Source organism: Camarhynchus parvulus, chromosome 4A, assembly GCF_901933205.1.
Source record: "Camarhynchus parvulus chromosome 4A, STF_HiC, whole genome shotgun sequence".
NCBI lineage: Eukaryota > Metazoa > Chordata > Aves > Passeriformes > Thraupidae > Camarhynchus > Camarhynchus parvulus.
In genome coordinates, this window is record NC_044600.1 from 3,787,605 (window position 1) to 3,799,995 (window position 12,391).

The 12,391-nt window shown below is 39.0% G+C and overlaps 1 protein-coding gene across 3 annotated transcripts in view; it reads right to left on the reverse strand.

Annotated features, from left to right (window-relative positions):
• The window catches only part of DACH2 (dachshund family transcription factor 2), a 242,103-nt gene that overhangs the window by 60,664 nt on the left and 169,048 nt on the right, over positions 1 to 12,391 (reverse strand). The gene's annotated exons all lie outside the window — the stretch shown is intronic.

A 12,391-nucleotide genomic window follows, 5' to 3' on the forward strand; every position in this document is an offset into this window, starting at 1 on the left:
ATTAAATGAATTATCAGAATGGGAATATCTGAGAGGCTGAGTCACCATCTCCTGCTATCACAGGACATGAGGCCACCAGTCCCTGCCAGACATCCATCTGAGTCCACCCTGTGCTCAGCAGGTCTCTGCACTGTCAATCCTGGAGGCACTGGCCATTCCCTCCTTCCACTGTCACCATGTTCCAGCTGGAATTCAGCCCTGAAGAGTTTACTACAGTTTATCCTCGAGCCTGGTTATCTTGGAGCTTCAGTAGCTCCCCCTCCACCGCTGGGCCTGACCCCGCCTGACACCCTTCACTTTGTGGGTTAAATGAGCTGGGCACAGGCTGTGCTTGGAAATCATCAATATTCAGCAATTTCAACTTAGGAGTCCAGATATCTATTATGCATAGTAATTACTGTCTACAACAAGCACAAAGTCTAGAAAACAGCACTTGGTGTCTCAAATCTCTGTCTGGTCTTCTGCAGCAATTTTACAGACTGTAGCTTTTTTAGTATTACACACTTGAATAACAAATTCCTTTTAAACAGCAGGTTAAGTAGACCATGTTACTGAATTCCAAAATATATCTGGTCCACAAAACAGAACACTTAAAAAAAAGTTAGAGTGAACATTTCTAGAGTTTCTTGAACATTTCAAGGTATTTTAAGATCCCTCCCCTCTCAGGTACACCCCACACTGTCACTTAGATTATAGATTGTTAGAAAAACATGTAACTGCAGTATTGATTTTGTTTTGAATTTATGAACAAGGATCTCAATTAGAATAAGTAAATAGATTACTGGAGTGCAGCAGATAGAGGCAGCAAGCAAAAAACCATTTTAATTGAATATGAAAGTAACAGAGAAATTCCATTCTTTATGACAACACTTGGCTAATAAACATGATTAATACTGCTAAATGCAAAAGTTTGAAAGATCAGTGATTGAGAAAAAAGGAAAACACTCCATCATTTTAGCACTATGTCCAAGTATGAATTACCTTCCTATAAAAGAGTTGTAATTTGTAAAATGATGAGTAATACAGTGACAAAGAAAGATACACTAAATTATGCCATGTGATATAATATAGCATGGCATAGTGCAGTAATTAGAACTACTACAGTTGAGGCTGTGTCAGCATCTTTGTTATTTAATATACTGTATATCAGCTCTTTTAAATAACATTTGACTGCTATTTAGTGTGGAAGTTGTTCACTTTGACTATTGTGAATCTGGGGTGCTATTATTTGGTGTGTTTCAGAAGTTAAAGGCGTGATTTATGAAGGACTTTCAGAGGAAATGTTGAGCATTTGATTTTAACCAGTGAGTTTTAATTTTCTCTGTGTGCTTTTTAAACAAATTTAACACTTACACTCTATTCTTCCTCAAAAAACACACATACTTTTCCATGAATTTTTTGCTTAGGAACACATTTTGTAGCTGTCATTTCACATGTCAGGGCACAGGCCACAAAAATTGGGCCAAAGGCAGTTTGTTGGGATTTCTGAATGAAAAGAAAAAACTAAGTCTTCATCTGAAAGTTTCCCTCTCCTCATCTTCCTCTGCCCTGGCTAGTTCCAGCCCTAGGCACAGACAGTCTAAACTCAGCTCACTGAGTTAATTCTGGAAGTTTCTCTTGCCTCTTAGAGCCTCGTGGCCCTGAGGCTGCAGCAGCAGAGCCCCCCCAGCTTTCCGAGCCCAGCTCTACAACCACTGCTTGTTCCCCAGGAAAATTCCATTATCCCCAATTTACAGATGGGAATTGCCCTGTGAGAAAAGCAACTTGCTTAAGGAAACCCAGGAAATCTGCAGTGGAAGGGGAAACTGAATTTAAATTATGTCACACAGTCCAAATCACTGGACCAGTTCTCCTTACAGATGGGGACAACAATAACTTTTCCCCTCTGCAAATTCCACTTGTAAATCTGCTCCAGTATTCAGTGCCAGCAACACAAGAATAAATTGCAATACACTTATCTCTGCAGACCATTCCTGTATTCTTATGTTCCCTATCACTTCTCCTTAGAGAAAGAAAAAAATACAGCTGAGTGTACAATGTATAATAAAAGTGATATTAAATGAAATGCATCCTTAGCCGGCAGTGTCCCACAGATAACAGCTCCATCTCTCCATCTGGACTGCATTTCCTATGTGGTAGGAAGCCTCTTAAAAATGAAATAATAATTAGAACAGTTCTCACCTAGAACTGCTCAGGTGTGAAGTGTTTTATAAGGGCAGTGTGGTCAGCTCCTGGTGGGAAAGCTGAGGGGCAGAATTAGGGAGCTCCTGTTACACCAGTGAGGAAACGGAACTGGAAACGAGTCAGGGCTCTGGTCCTATCCCTGTGCCCTACACCACAGACACCTCTGATCCGTCCTACCCACAGTCCCTCTGCACAGCTATAAAAGAACCATTCTAAAAGAAAATTTGCATTCTTCCCTGGAGTATCTATGCCCATAGGGTAAGAAAAAGATTACATACAATTTTACAGCAAGCCTGAAGCAGATTCACAGTAAAAACCAAGTATGTGGCATGCAAACCTGTGCTGGTACACTCAGTCCTTTAATTGCCATGCAGCGTTAAAAAAAGGTATTTATTTTTGAGTATACAATTTTCTTATTTGGTAACACACTTGTCAGCATGTTTGATCAGCAAATACATATCTGACATGCAACATATCAATGTGGATTTTCAAATTCTTTGTTGCCATAACAATTAGAAGCGAATACATCCATAAAAACTGAATCCATCCTAATGCTTCAAATTCATGTTTAACCACAATTTTTCAGAGCCATTTTTTGTCCAAACAGGTGCCATCCATAAGGCAAAGATATCACATTTTGATTTTAATTTTTTTAAAATTTCAATTCTGCATTTTGTATGATGAGCTTACAGTACATGCAGAGATGTATTTTAAATAATTTCTTTTAGGTATATAAAACATAAAGGGGAAGATATATGGAAAAAAATAAACATACACTCCTAAGGAAAATGAAACAACAGGAAACAGCAATGGGACCTACCTCTTTTATATGAAGGGAAATAAAACTTTTTATTTATTTTACATGAGAAATAATATTTCATTTTAAAATATGAGTAACTTGATACATAAGTGTCATAGGAATATTATTAGAGCACCCAGAAGTTATTTGTCAAAATGCCAATACATCATTTATACACTTTACCAAAAGCTTTATGTTTGACACTCTTACCCACTACCCGCATGACCTTCCCTGCAACAGAGAAAACTGAAGGACAGAAAGGTGATTTTTCCTTATCTTGTTTGCATTCTGGTCGATCTTGTCCCAGAACAGGCTGTTCTCAGCACTGGAAAAGGGAAAGACAGAAAGGAGATGCAGCCCCAGAGCTCCTGGTGCTCAGCAGGGGCAGGCACAGAGCTCGTGGGCTCCTGACCACAACCTGAGAAAGGGGGAAAGAAAAGAAGTCTGGGCTGCCTCCCCCAGCCAGCTGAGAGCAGCAGAGCTGTGCTGCAGGCTCTGCTTCCCGAGGGGCTGCTGAAAGCACAGCGGGGGTTAAAGAAAGGCCTAAAGAAAGTGTCTGCAGCGTCCAGGGCACACAGAAAGATGGACCCCATGTGGATTTGGGCAGTTTTTTAATGGGTAATAAATGAAATCTGCTATTCGCAGTCTAAACAGGTTGTTTGAGAGAAGTCACTTAGCAGTGCATGAATTACACTAGTGTGCAACTGAGCAGAAGCACAAATCAGGTGAATTTAGGAATTAAATCACAGGTACTATGAACAAACAGGGAAAAGCAGCCCAAGCAATACATTCACCTCCTGTCAGTGACAGGCCCCCCACTCCCCAACAGCCCCAGTGGAAGGTGATTTATCATCACAAAGTGTCTCTGTTTAAGTTTAATTTTATTTATTTGAAGGAAATGCAAGCTATGAGCTCAGTTTCAGTTTTTCTGAAAATGCTGCTGTTTGCCCATTATTAACTTCAGGAATTTTTTAAGGCAACTCTTAAAGCCAAAAGCTTTCTAGAAATAAGCCTCTCTGTGCATTTCCATTCTTCGGAACAAAACCCCAAAATCTGTTGTTCGTTTGTTGGGGTTTTTTTTTGGTGAAGATATATCTGTAGTGATTAAATCAGTGTCTTGGTTTTAGGTATTGAAAGATCTCCACAAAGTAATCACAGTTCAATTCGGTGACAGTTTCTTTTCATTTGGTTTCAAATTCATTTTATCAGCCTTAAATCTGTCTGGTTGTGCTAAATGAAATCCTCTCTGTCAGAGCTACCTTCGAATTCCACAACCACACTGCTTCAATCTATGTCTGTCATTTTACTGTTCCTTGTGATACATTCCTGAAAAATTGAACTCCAATTGTAAAAAGCAATACCATCTTCACTGGCCAATTTTATTCTCAAATTATTTTTAAACACATTTTTCATCCTGTTGGGCATATTAAGCACAACAACAGCTGTGAAGAAAAAGGTATTCAGTGCATTGCTATTCCAGTACTGGTAATTCCAAAGTATTTCTCACCTCTAACTTCTTGTGAGTGTCCAGCACACACAGAGCTTTGAAAATTTTTGCACTATACAGAACCCCATGACTCCCAAAACAACACAGCAGCGCTTTTTGCTAGCACTCCTAATCCTTGTGTTTCCAGACTATTTTACCAATATCCCAACCTTACCCTGATATTGGGAGAAATGGTCACGTTTTTGGCCTACACAGAGTATCTTCTGCAAAAACATTTCAGCCTACTGTCAACATTTTCATGGTATCAACCTTTGAGCATCCCAGGAAGACAAAATTAGGTCAAAAACTGAGACTCTCATTGCAGGAAGGTCAGGGAGAGACCACCCAGGTCTCATTCCTGGTCAAGTGTCACCTTCCAGTCAGAAAACCATCCAACTGCTCTGGGTCAGGATTTTGACCCATTTAACTTCAAATTCTGTCCCTTGTATTGGCAGTAGATAATGTTATTTACAGAGGCCATGCAGGTGTGGGCACTTTCTGTGGTCCCTTATTACACCCAAATGAAATCCTGAAATTTAAAAATGGGAACAAGATTTTTAATCAGCGCCCAAAGTCATTACAACCATCTGGAAATCTAAATGGCAGATCTGAAATGCATTTAAGGCTTTAATTCATGGATTTGTCTGGCTGTGTATTGGGCTGTATCAACTTTTGGAGTGTACCCTACAAGAAAGCCATGAAAGTGTGTAGGGTAAGATATTAAAACTCAAGAAATCCAATGATGGCTTTACTGGGCTACTTCCAAAAACTTATCAAGTGGTTCAGCAGATGTAATTACTGCTTAGCCCTGCCAAGGCTTTGAAATGTGCCCATTAATTCAGCAATTCCCAATCTGTCCATCAGTCAGTCATACTTAAAAAATATGTCTGTCAGGACTTAGGTGAAGTAATCTGTTGATAATTACACAATGAGAAGGCATCTGAAATCTGAATATCATTTCTAAACTTTTTGAAAAGTCTTGATGACAGCAAAATCAAAGTTTATTTCACAGCAAACAGGACATTAAAGGTAACTGGGAATATGTCTGAATATTTGATGCCAAATTAATTAAGAACAACTAATTTCAGGAAGACACTTTCTGAGATGATAAAAGCAGAGTTGCAGTATTTATCTAGGAACCTAACCATCCCTCCCAAACCATCAACTGCTTCCTTTAAAGTGAACAAAGAAACAGGGAGGTGGTAAATGAAATGCGCTGCGAGGTTCCCACGTGCTGATGGATGAGGCTGGTGCTGAAGCTCAGCCCCAGCCAAGTCTCCTCAGTGCCAGGTACCTTGGCAGGTGTGACCGTCCCTCCCTGGGCCTTTCCAGCCAAAACAAGGTCTCACCATTACAGCCAGGGGCTGCTGTCCAAGGCTCTGAACAGCAGGAAACCTGTTCTCTCTCTCACAGCAGACAGAGCCATTCATCCCTGCAAACTGGATCCACAAAAATGCTCCTAAAATACAACCAAGTGTTTTCTGCTGCTTTCTGAGACCAGTGCAGATGAACAAACTGGCTACATCAACTAAACTTCAGTATGACCTTCAGTACCTCCAGCTGAACTCCAAAACACCAAACACACCTCAGTGGTTCAACTTCCACAACCACAGCGCCCTGTAAAAGTTACACTTAACAAGATGAAACATCAGATTTACAGAAATTTAGACATGAACTCTTACAACAAATGTCACTAAAATGCACTGGTACTCACAAGCACCTCTCAGAGTCAGATACCTGTGCCTGCACTGTATAAAAAACCACCTGGTGATATTTGAAGGGGTGTTTTGGGAGGGTTAACTGGGCATTTGTTGTCTTCCTCTGACAGCTCCTAGTTCTGGATTAAATATTAAGTTATAAAACTCTATTCGGTTTCTTCTATAGAACATGAAGTACATTTATTGCTAACATTTTTAGTAACAACTGTGTGACAACTGTTTCATTTTCTATACAAAGATAAGAATGATGTACTAGAACACAGCATCTATTCTGGTTAAGGACCATCAACAAAAAAACTGTTTTCTACTGCAGGACTACAGCCTGCCTTCAGAAACACGTTCATTTCACAGAGAGAAAGAAGGTCAAAATTCTGGTCTGTCATGTTTTTATTACTGTTGATGATGCACAAGCCAGAAATAAAACAGCTTAACTTTCAGATCTTGAATACAGTTTGCAGGGCTGCCTGCCAGAAAGGATAAAACATACATCCCTCTGAACTCCACTACTGCAGCCAGCAGCAAGCAGGGAACCAGGATTTGTATTCCAGTGATGATAATCACCCATACTCTCACTCATCACAATTTACAATTCTCTGCCTTTTTAAAAAAATTACTTAATATTTCCCCATATTTAACAACTTACTGAAAGAACCACTGAGATAAAATACTGTGTATTTTTACCATGACTAACTCAGCAGATAATTCAGTTTGATTCTGAGAGGCTTTGAGAATATCTTGACATCCAGGGCAGACAGGTAACTACAAAATCAGGTTATTTGAGCTTCAACAATTCATCATTTACTATTCCTTTGAAATTATTATTAAGAACAGTCCAAGTTACAGATGGCAATATGCTGAGTTAATCTGCAGTGACATAAATGGATCATGTATTTATAATCTTTCCAAGATCTCCTCATACTAAGAAAATTCTATATAATGCAAAGTATGGCTTGAAAGAATGAAATAAAATCTGTGGCCTTATTATACACCTGGACAGTTTTCCAAACTTCCAGCACCTGCACAAAACTTACTGGAGATGTTAGCAGAGAAGGAGAGGCTGCTGAGGGATGCCCAACACACTTTTATACAGAAGAAGGTCTCTAGTGAGATTTAGTGCCACAGTCCTGGTTTCCACAAAGGATCAGCGGCTGCAGCCCCTTGCAGAGCCCCACCCAGCTGTGTCAGGATGGGACCTCAGGCCAGGTACACATTCATTCCATTTCTTACATCTGACAGTTGATCCCTTGCACCAAATACTCCTGACTTCCAAAAAATTGAGAGTGCTGCCAAAACCACGAGAGCTCGTGAGCAAACCCAATTCACAGAAAAGGTCAGCAGGGACATCCACTGTGTTTCACTTAATGCCAGCCTAAAAATAACACACAAAAACTCCTGGAACTACATTAGCAGCCAACTTTGTACTTCCTTTCACAAATTGTGCTCACAGTAATATCTGAACAGATTCCTACCACAGCACTTGGATCCATCTCACACATTCAATCCATCTTTGCTTTTCAGAACACTTTTCTCATTCTGCAAGCTTAGCCACTGGGTATTCCTATCACCTGTGGAATAATTCTCCTCCAGGAATAGCAGTGGGAGTTTAGCATTAGCTGCTCTAAGGAGCAGGATCCAACCCCTAGAACTGACCAACAGTGCCAAATAAACCATTCCTGAATGGTTATTCTGTAAAGGATATTCTACATTTTCAAGGTAGAATTTCTTTCTGAGCAATACAAAGCAAAAAATAACAACTACCATCAGAAAAAACATTATTAAAATGTTGATATTGATACTAGATAAAGTGAAACTATTTCTTAAGAAGAGAAAGTGAGAGGCTTCTGCAACAAAACAGAATAACTCAGTGCCAAGCTGAACTTAACTAAGCTTGAGGTTTTGGACAGGATTCATTTCTGCTTGTGGTATAAGTATGCACCACCTTGATTATCATTTAAAAAAATATTGACAGCTTGCCTTCTCATACCAATGCCTGGTAACAAATTCCAAATGTTTTGTCACATTTCTTGTGAGCAATGCCATCTGCCAGAGGTGGCATTTCATGGCTGTTTACCCTGACTCCCTCCAAGAATTCATCTGCCACTGTCTAATGCTGCCTGAATAAAGGGGATTAAGACTCTGATGCAACAGAGACTATTGATAATTTGGTATAATTGGGAAGAAATGAAGATAAATGAGGTTGAGGATGGAGAGGCAATTAGTTGAGCTGCCTGTACAGCTGTGTTCTCGGCCTGGCTCCCCTGGCCTTTTCTTTGGTGAGGTATGTGCAAATTAAACATAATGACAAATCCACTCTTCCCAAAGCTCTTTACTTTGTGAAGCCTGAAGATCTGTTTTTCACTTCTGAGATTCTGCGTGGAAAGAAAAGGGACAGAGGATCACATTCTCTGCTGAGGTTTTTGAGAGATGCACTTTGTCCCAGCACACCTGTGGCTCAGTACCTGCGGTTCCAGCCTGGCATTCCCGGTGTCCAGAGCCCAGGGCTTTGGCCAAAGGTGAAAGATTTTTGTTCCCCCAGTGCCACAGACAGCTTTGGTCATTCCACAGCTCCAGATGGCTTTGCTGCAAATACCCTCTATCCATGTCATTGCTCACCAACATCCCCCAACCATGATTCCCCCTAAAGCCAAGACCCCACAGTTTGCAGCTGAACCTCCACTTCATAAATTATGCCAGCTTTTGAAAATACTGGTCAAAAAAGCCTTTGAAACTTCTAAAATACATATTTTACTATACAAAACATCTTGGAAGTGGTAGGAATTTTTAGTCCTAATACAAAGACAGCTACCCAGATAAAAGCCTTAGCTCTAAGCTACATTTTTCAAGTGAGGCCAAGTAATCAAGCTTGAATATCTTGAAAGATATTTAAATCTCAAGTGAACATGGTCAGACTACAAACCTCCAAATTAGAGGGCACAAATTTGCAGTCTGATTTGCAGTTCTCATTTCCAATATACTGAGACACATTCATACATATACATGCAGAAATGCCCCCATATGGGGTTTAACATAAATGTAAAATAACATACATTTGCCACAAGAAATGTCATTACATGTTTCACATAAAACTCTGACAGTTTTTCATAAATGTCAAATAATGCAAGATCCCCTTTAGAAAGAAATCCAATATTTGCAGAGGCAGCTTTGCCTTACAGACATGTTTGCCCAACTACCCAGCACATGTTAATTTTCTGATTTCATGTACAGGTGATTCCATCTGAATTAGGTCTTAGATGAAGGACTTCATAAAACTGCACTTTTTTTCTGCATCCATACAGTCATCAGTTATTTAAAAAATTATTTTATGGATTACTCAAAAAATGCTCCTTAGATAAAGACAAAAGCCCAGTTTCAACGCACAGAGGAGATTTTAGATTTTACGTATCTTAAAAGAATAACAATTTAGAAGATTTATTTTGTAACGAATTTTCAACATAGCTGCTTTTTAGTATAAAATACAAAGAGAACAAAAATTTACATTTTGTAAATTCTCAAAGCTAAGATCACTTGAAATTATCTCTTTTCAAACTTACAGAACTACAAAGTACAGTGGTTTTTTGCACATGGAAAACCTCACTCAACCTCAACACCATGCTCTTCCCCACTACCTGGAGGTCAACCAACATTTCAATTTTACTCTAGTGTACTTTTTATTTTGGATTAGATTTCTGCAAATGCCAAATTAAAAAAAAAAGCTCACTCATTATGAGACAAATGTGCCAGGGTAAAAAAAACATATATACTTAGGTTTATTTAAATTGACCTTGTTTTGTCTTAGTGAGGCTGAAAATTTGGCTGAAGTTAAACTGTTCCTTTATGGAAAATGGTTAAGGGGAAGGGAAATAAACCCATGAAAATTTGGCACTGGCATGAACAGGAAAAAAAGCTGACAACAAAATATTCTGTTTTCCACATTCATCTTGCTTTGTTTTCCCACTTCCACATCTAACTCCCTCTTCTTTCCCTGTTTCACACAGCCCTTCCTCACAGGTGGGTGCTCATTCTCTCTACATCCAAATGTTGTCCTCAAATCATAAAAAGTCACAGACTCTCAAGGACTGGAAGGGATTAGGGGAAGCTGATTCTAAGAAAATACCGTGTATTTTTATAGAATCCCTTCTCACTGCTCTTCAAATGCCTCTGTGATTAACAATGGGGCTAAATATGAGTTCTGCTCTGCCTTTTCTCAATTCTGAAAATCAGAGTCACCCACTTTGAGGCATCAAATCAGACAACACTAAGTTGGACTCGACAATATTCAAGGTCTTTTTCAACACTGATTTTTTTTATTCTACAAGTATAAAAGAAAATATGCAATACACAACAGCTTTTTGACTGCTGGAGTTTTGTCTTGATTTCTTTGTCCCCTGCTTTTAAGTGATTGCTCATTTTTCCATTTTGTAATGGTACCTGCACCAATATTGAATAATATTTATAAGCTAAGCCAAGAACTTCATTACAAAGGTAACTGCAATTTCTCAAGCACAATGCCAGAACAGAAAAAGAACTAACTGAAGAAGCATTTCTGCAATTTGCAGATGATTACATTTTGAAGGTGAGATGTTGTGTAACTGCTAAGCCATCTATTAAGCTGACTTGAGGAGCTGTAATTTGTGGTGTTTGCCCAGAAGAGCCAGCACACAGCCGTAACTGATGATCAGGGATAATGGCCACGGATTTCAGCCCATTTCCAGAGCTCCCTGCTCTGTGCTGAGAACAACAATATCAAAAGGTTCCTCTCTCCAGCACTGCTGGTGTCAAGGTTAATGAGCTAAAACTTGTTAAATTGATATTACCAAACTAATGACTTTTTTATAGGATATTGCATGGATTTTGACACACAGGCTAATGTGGAATATTGCTGGTCTTAATTAAATTAGAAGTTATTGCATGTATACGATTAAGATAACTAAAACTGGGGGAGCTGTGACCACACTGTTGTCACACACCTCATGTGCTTCAAATAATATAGAAATATAGAATGGCAGACTGGTTTGGGTTGCAAGGAACCTTAAAGCTCATCCAGGGCCACCCCCTGCCATGGCAGGGACACCTTCCACTGTCCCAGGTCGTTCCCAGCCCTGTCCGAGCTGGCCTTGGACACTTCCAGGGACTGGGAGTTCACAACCTCTCTGGGCAACTTCAAACTTTTAAATATGAAATTATTTAAATAATACCAACATTATTTTAAAATATTTTTACTTCAACCATATCAAGCGTTAAGGAACAGGAAAAATAAATGCCTGGAGTCTCCATTCAAAATAGATGAACAACCAACAGGAAAAAAAAAAATTAATGAATCATATTAAAAAGCAAGGAGCTTATGAAAAATAAATTACATTTGCAGATGATTAAATTTTGAAGGTGAGATGTTACATAACTGCACCAACCGTTTATTTCAGTGCTATAACTGCATCTAATAAATAAAATACTTCTTTTAAATCCAAATTGAAGATACACTGCTATCCTGATGATTGGGATTTTCCATTTACATAGTACAGGGGCAAGGTCTGGGCTGTAATTATTTGAGGCAGAAAGAAGAGCTGTTACTTGGAGAGAAAATCAGTATCACCTGTGAGCAATAGGACAATGCAAATATTTCTTCTACAGACAGAATCACTGAGTTTAAATTCAGAGAGGCTCATTAGAGATTACCCACCCAAATATAAGATACCTGCAAGTTTCATGCAAATTCCCTTTTGTTTCAGTGGTGTTCTTGTATTAAAGTTCAATCTCCCACTGACACAGAAATGCCATTTAACATACAGGATATACTCAGATATGCTTGGTGTTTAAAAAGTGAAATTGAAGATCTTACTTGTACTATCTGTTTTTCTCTAAATGACTTTTCTGCCTGGATCTTAGACTTTACAGAGAAAGGGAATAAAGTTGGACTGGGCTTCCAAAAAACATCTACTTTGTCAAAATCCAGAAAAATAGAAGGGGTGCTGCAAATGAGGGGGAATATTTCTCAAGGATGAAATGCCAAAATCCTCCTCACATCAATTTCTTAGAGACAGTCAATCAACAAACAGAACTTGCAAGACACTTTCTTCCTACTGCCTTTACAACTTCCATCTGAAATATGAGAAAATGAATCCCAATTTAACTAATATTATAAGCTTTACAGGAAAAGGGGGAAAAAGTAGCCTCTGATGGCCCATGAAATCAGTAATTGAATACCCA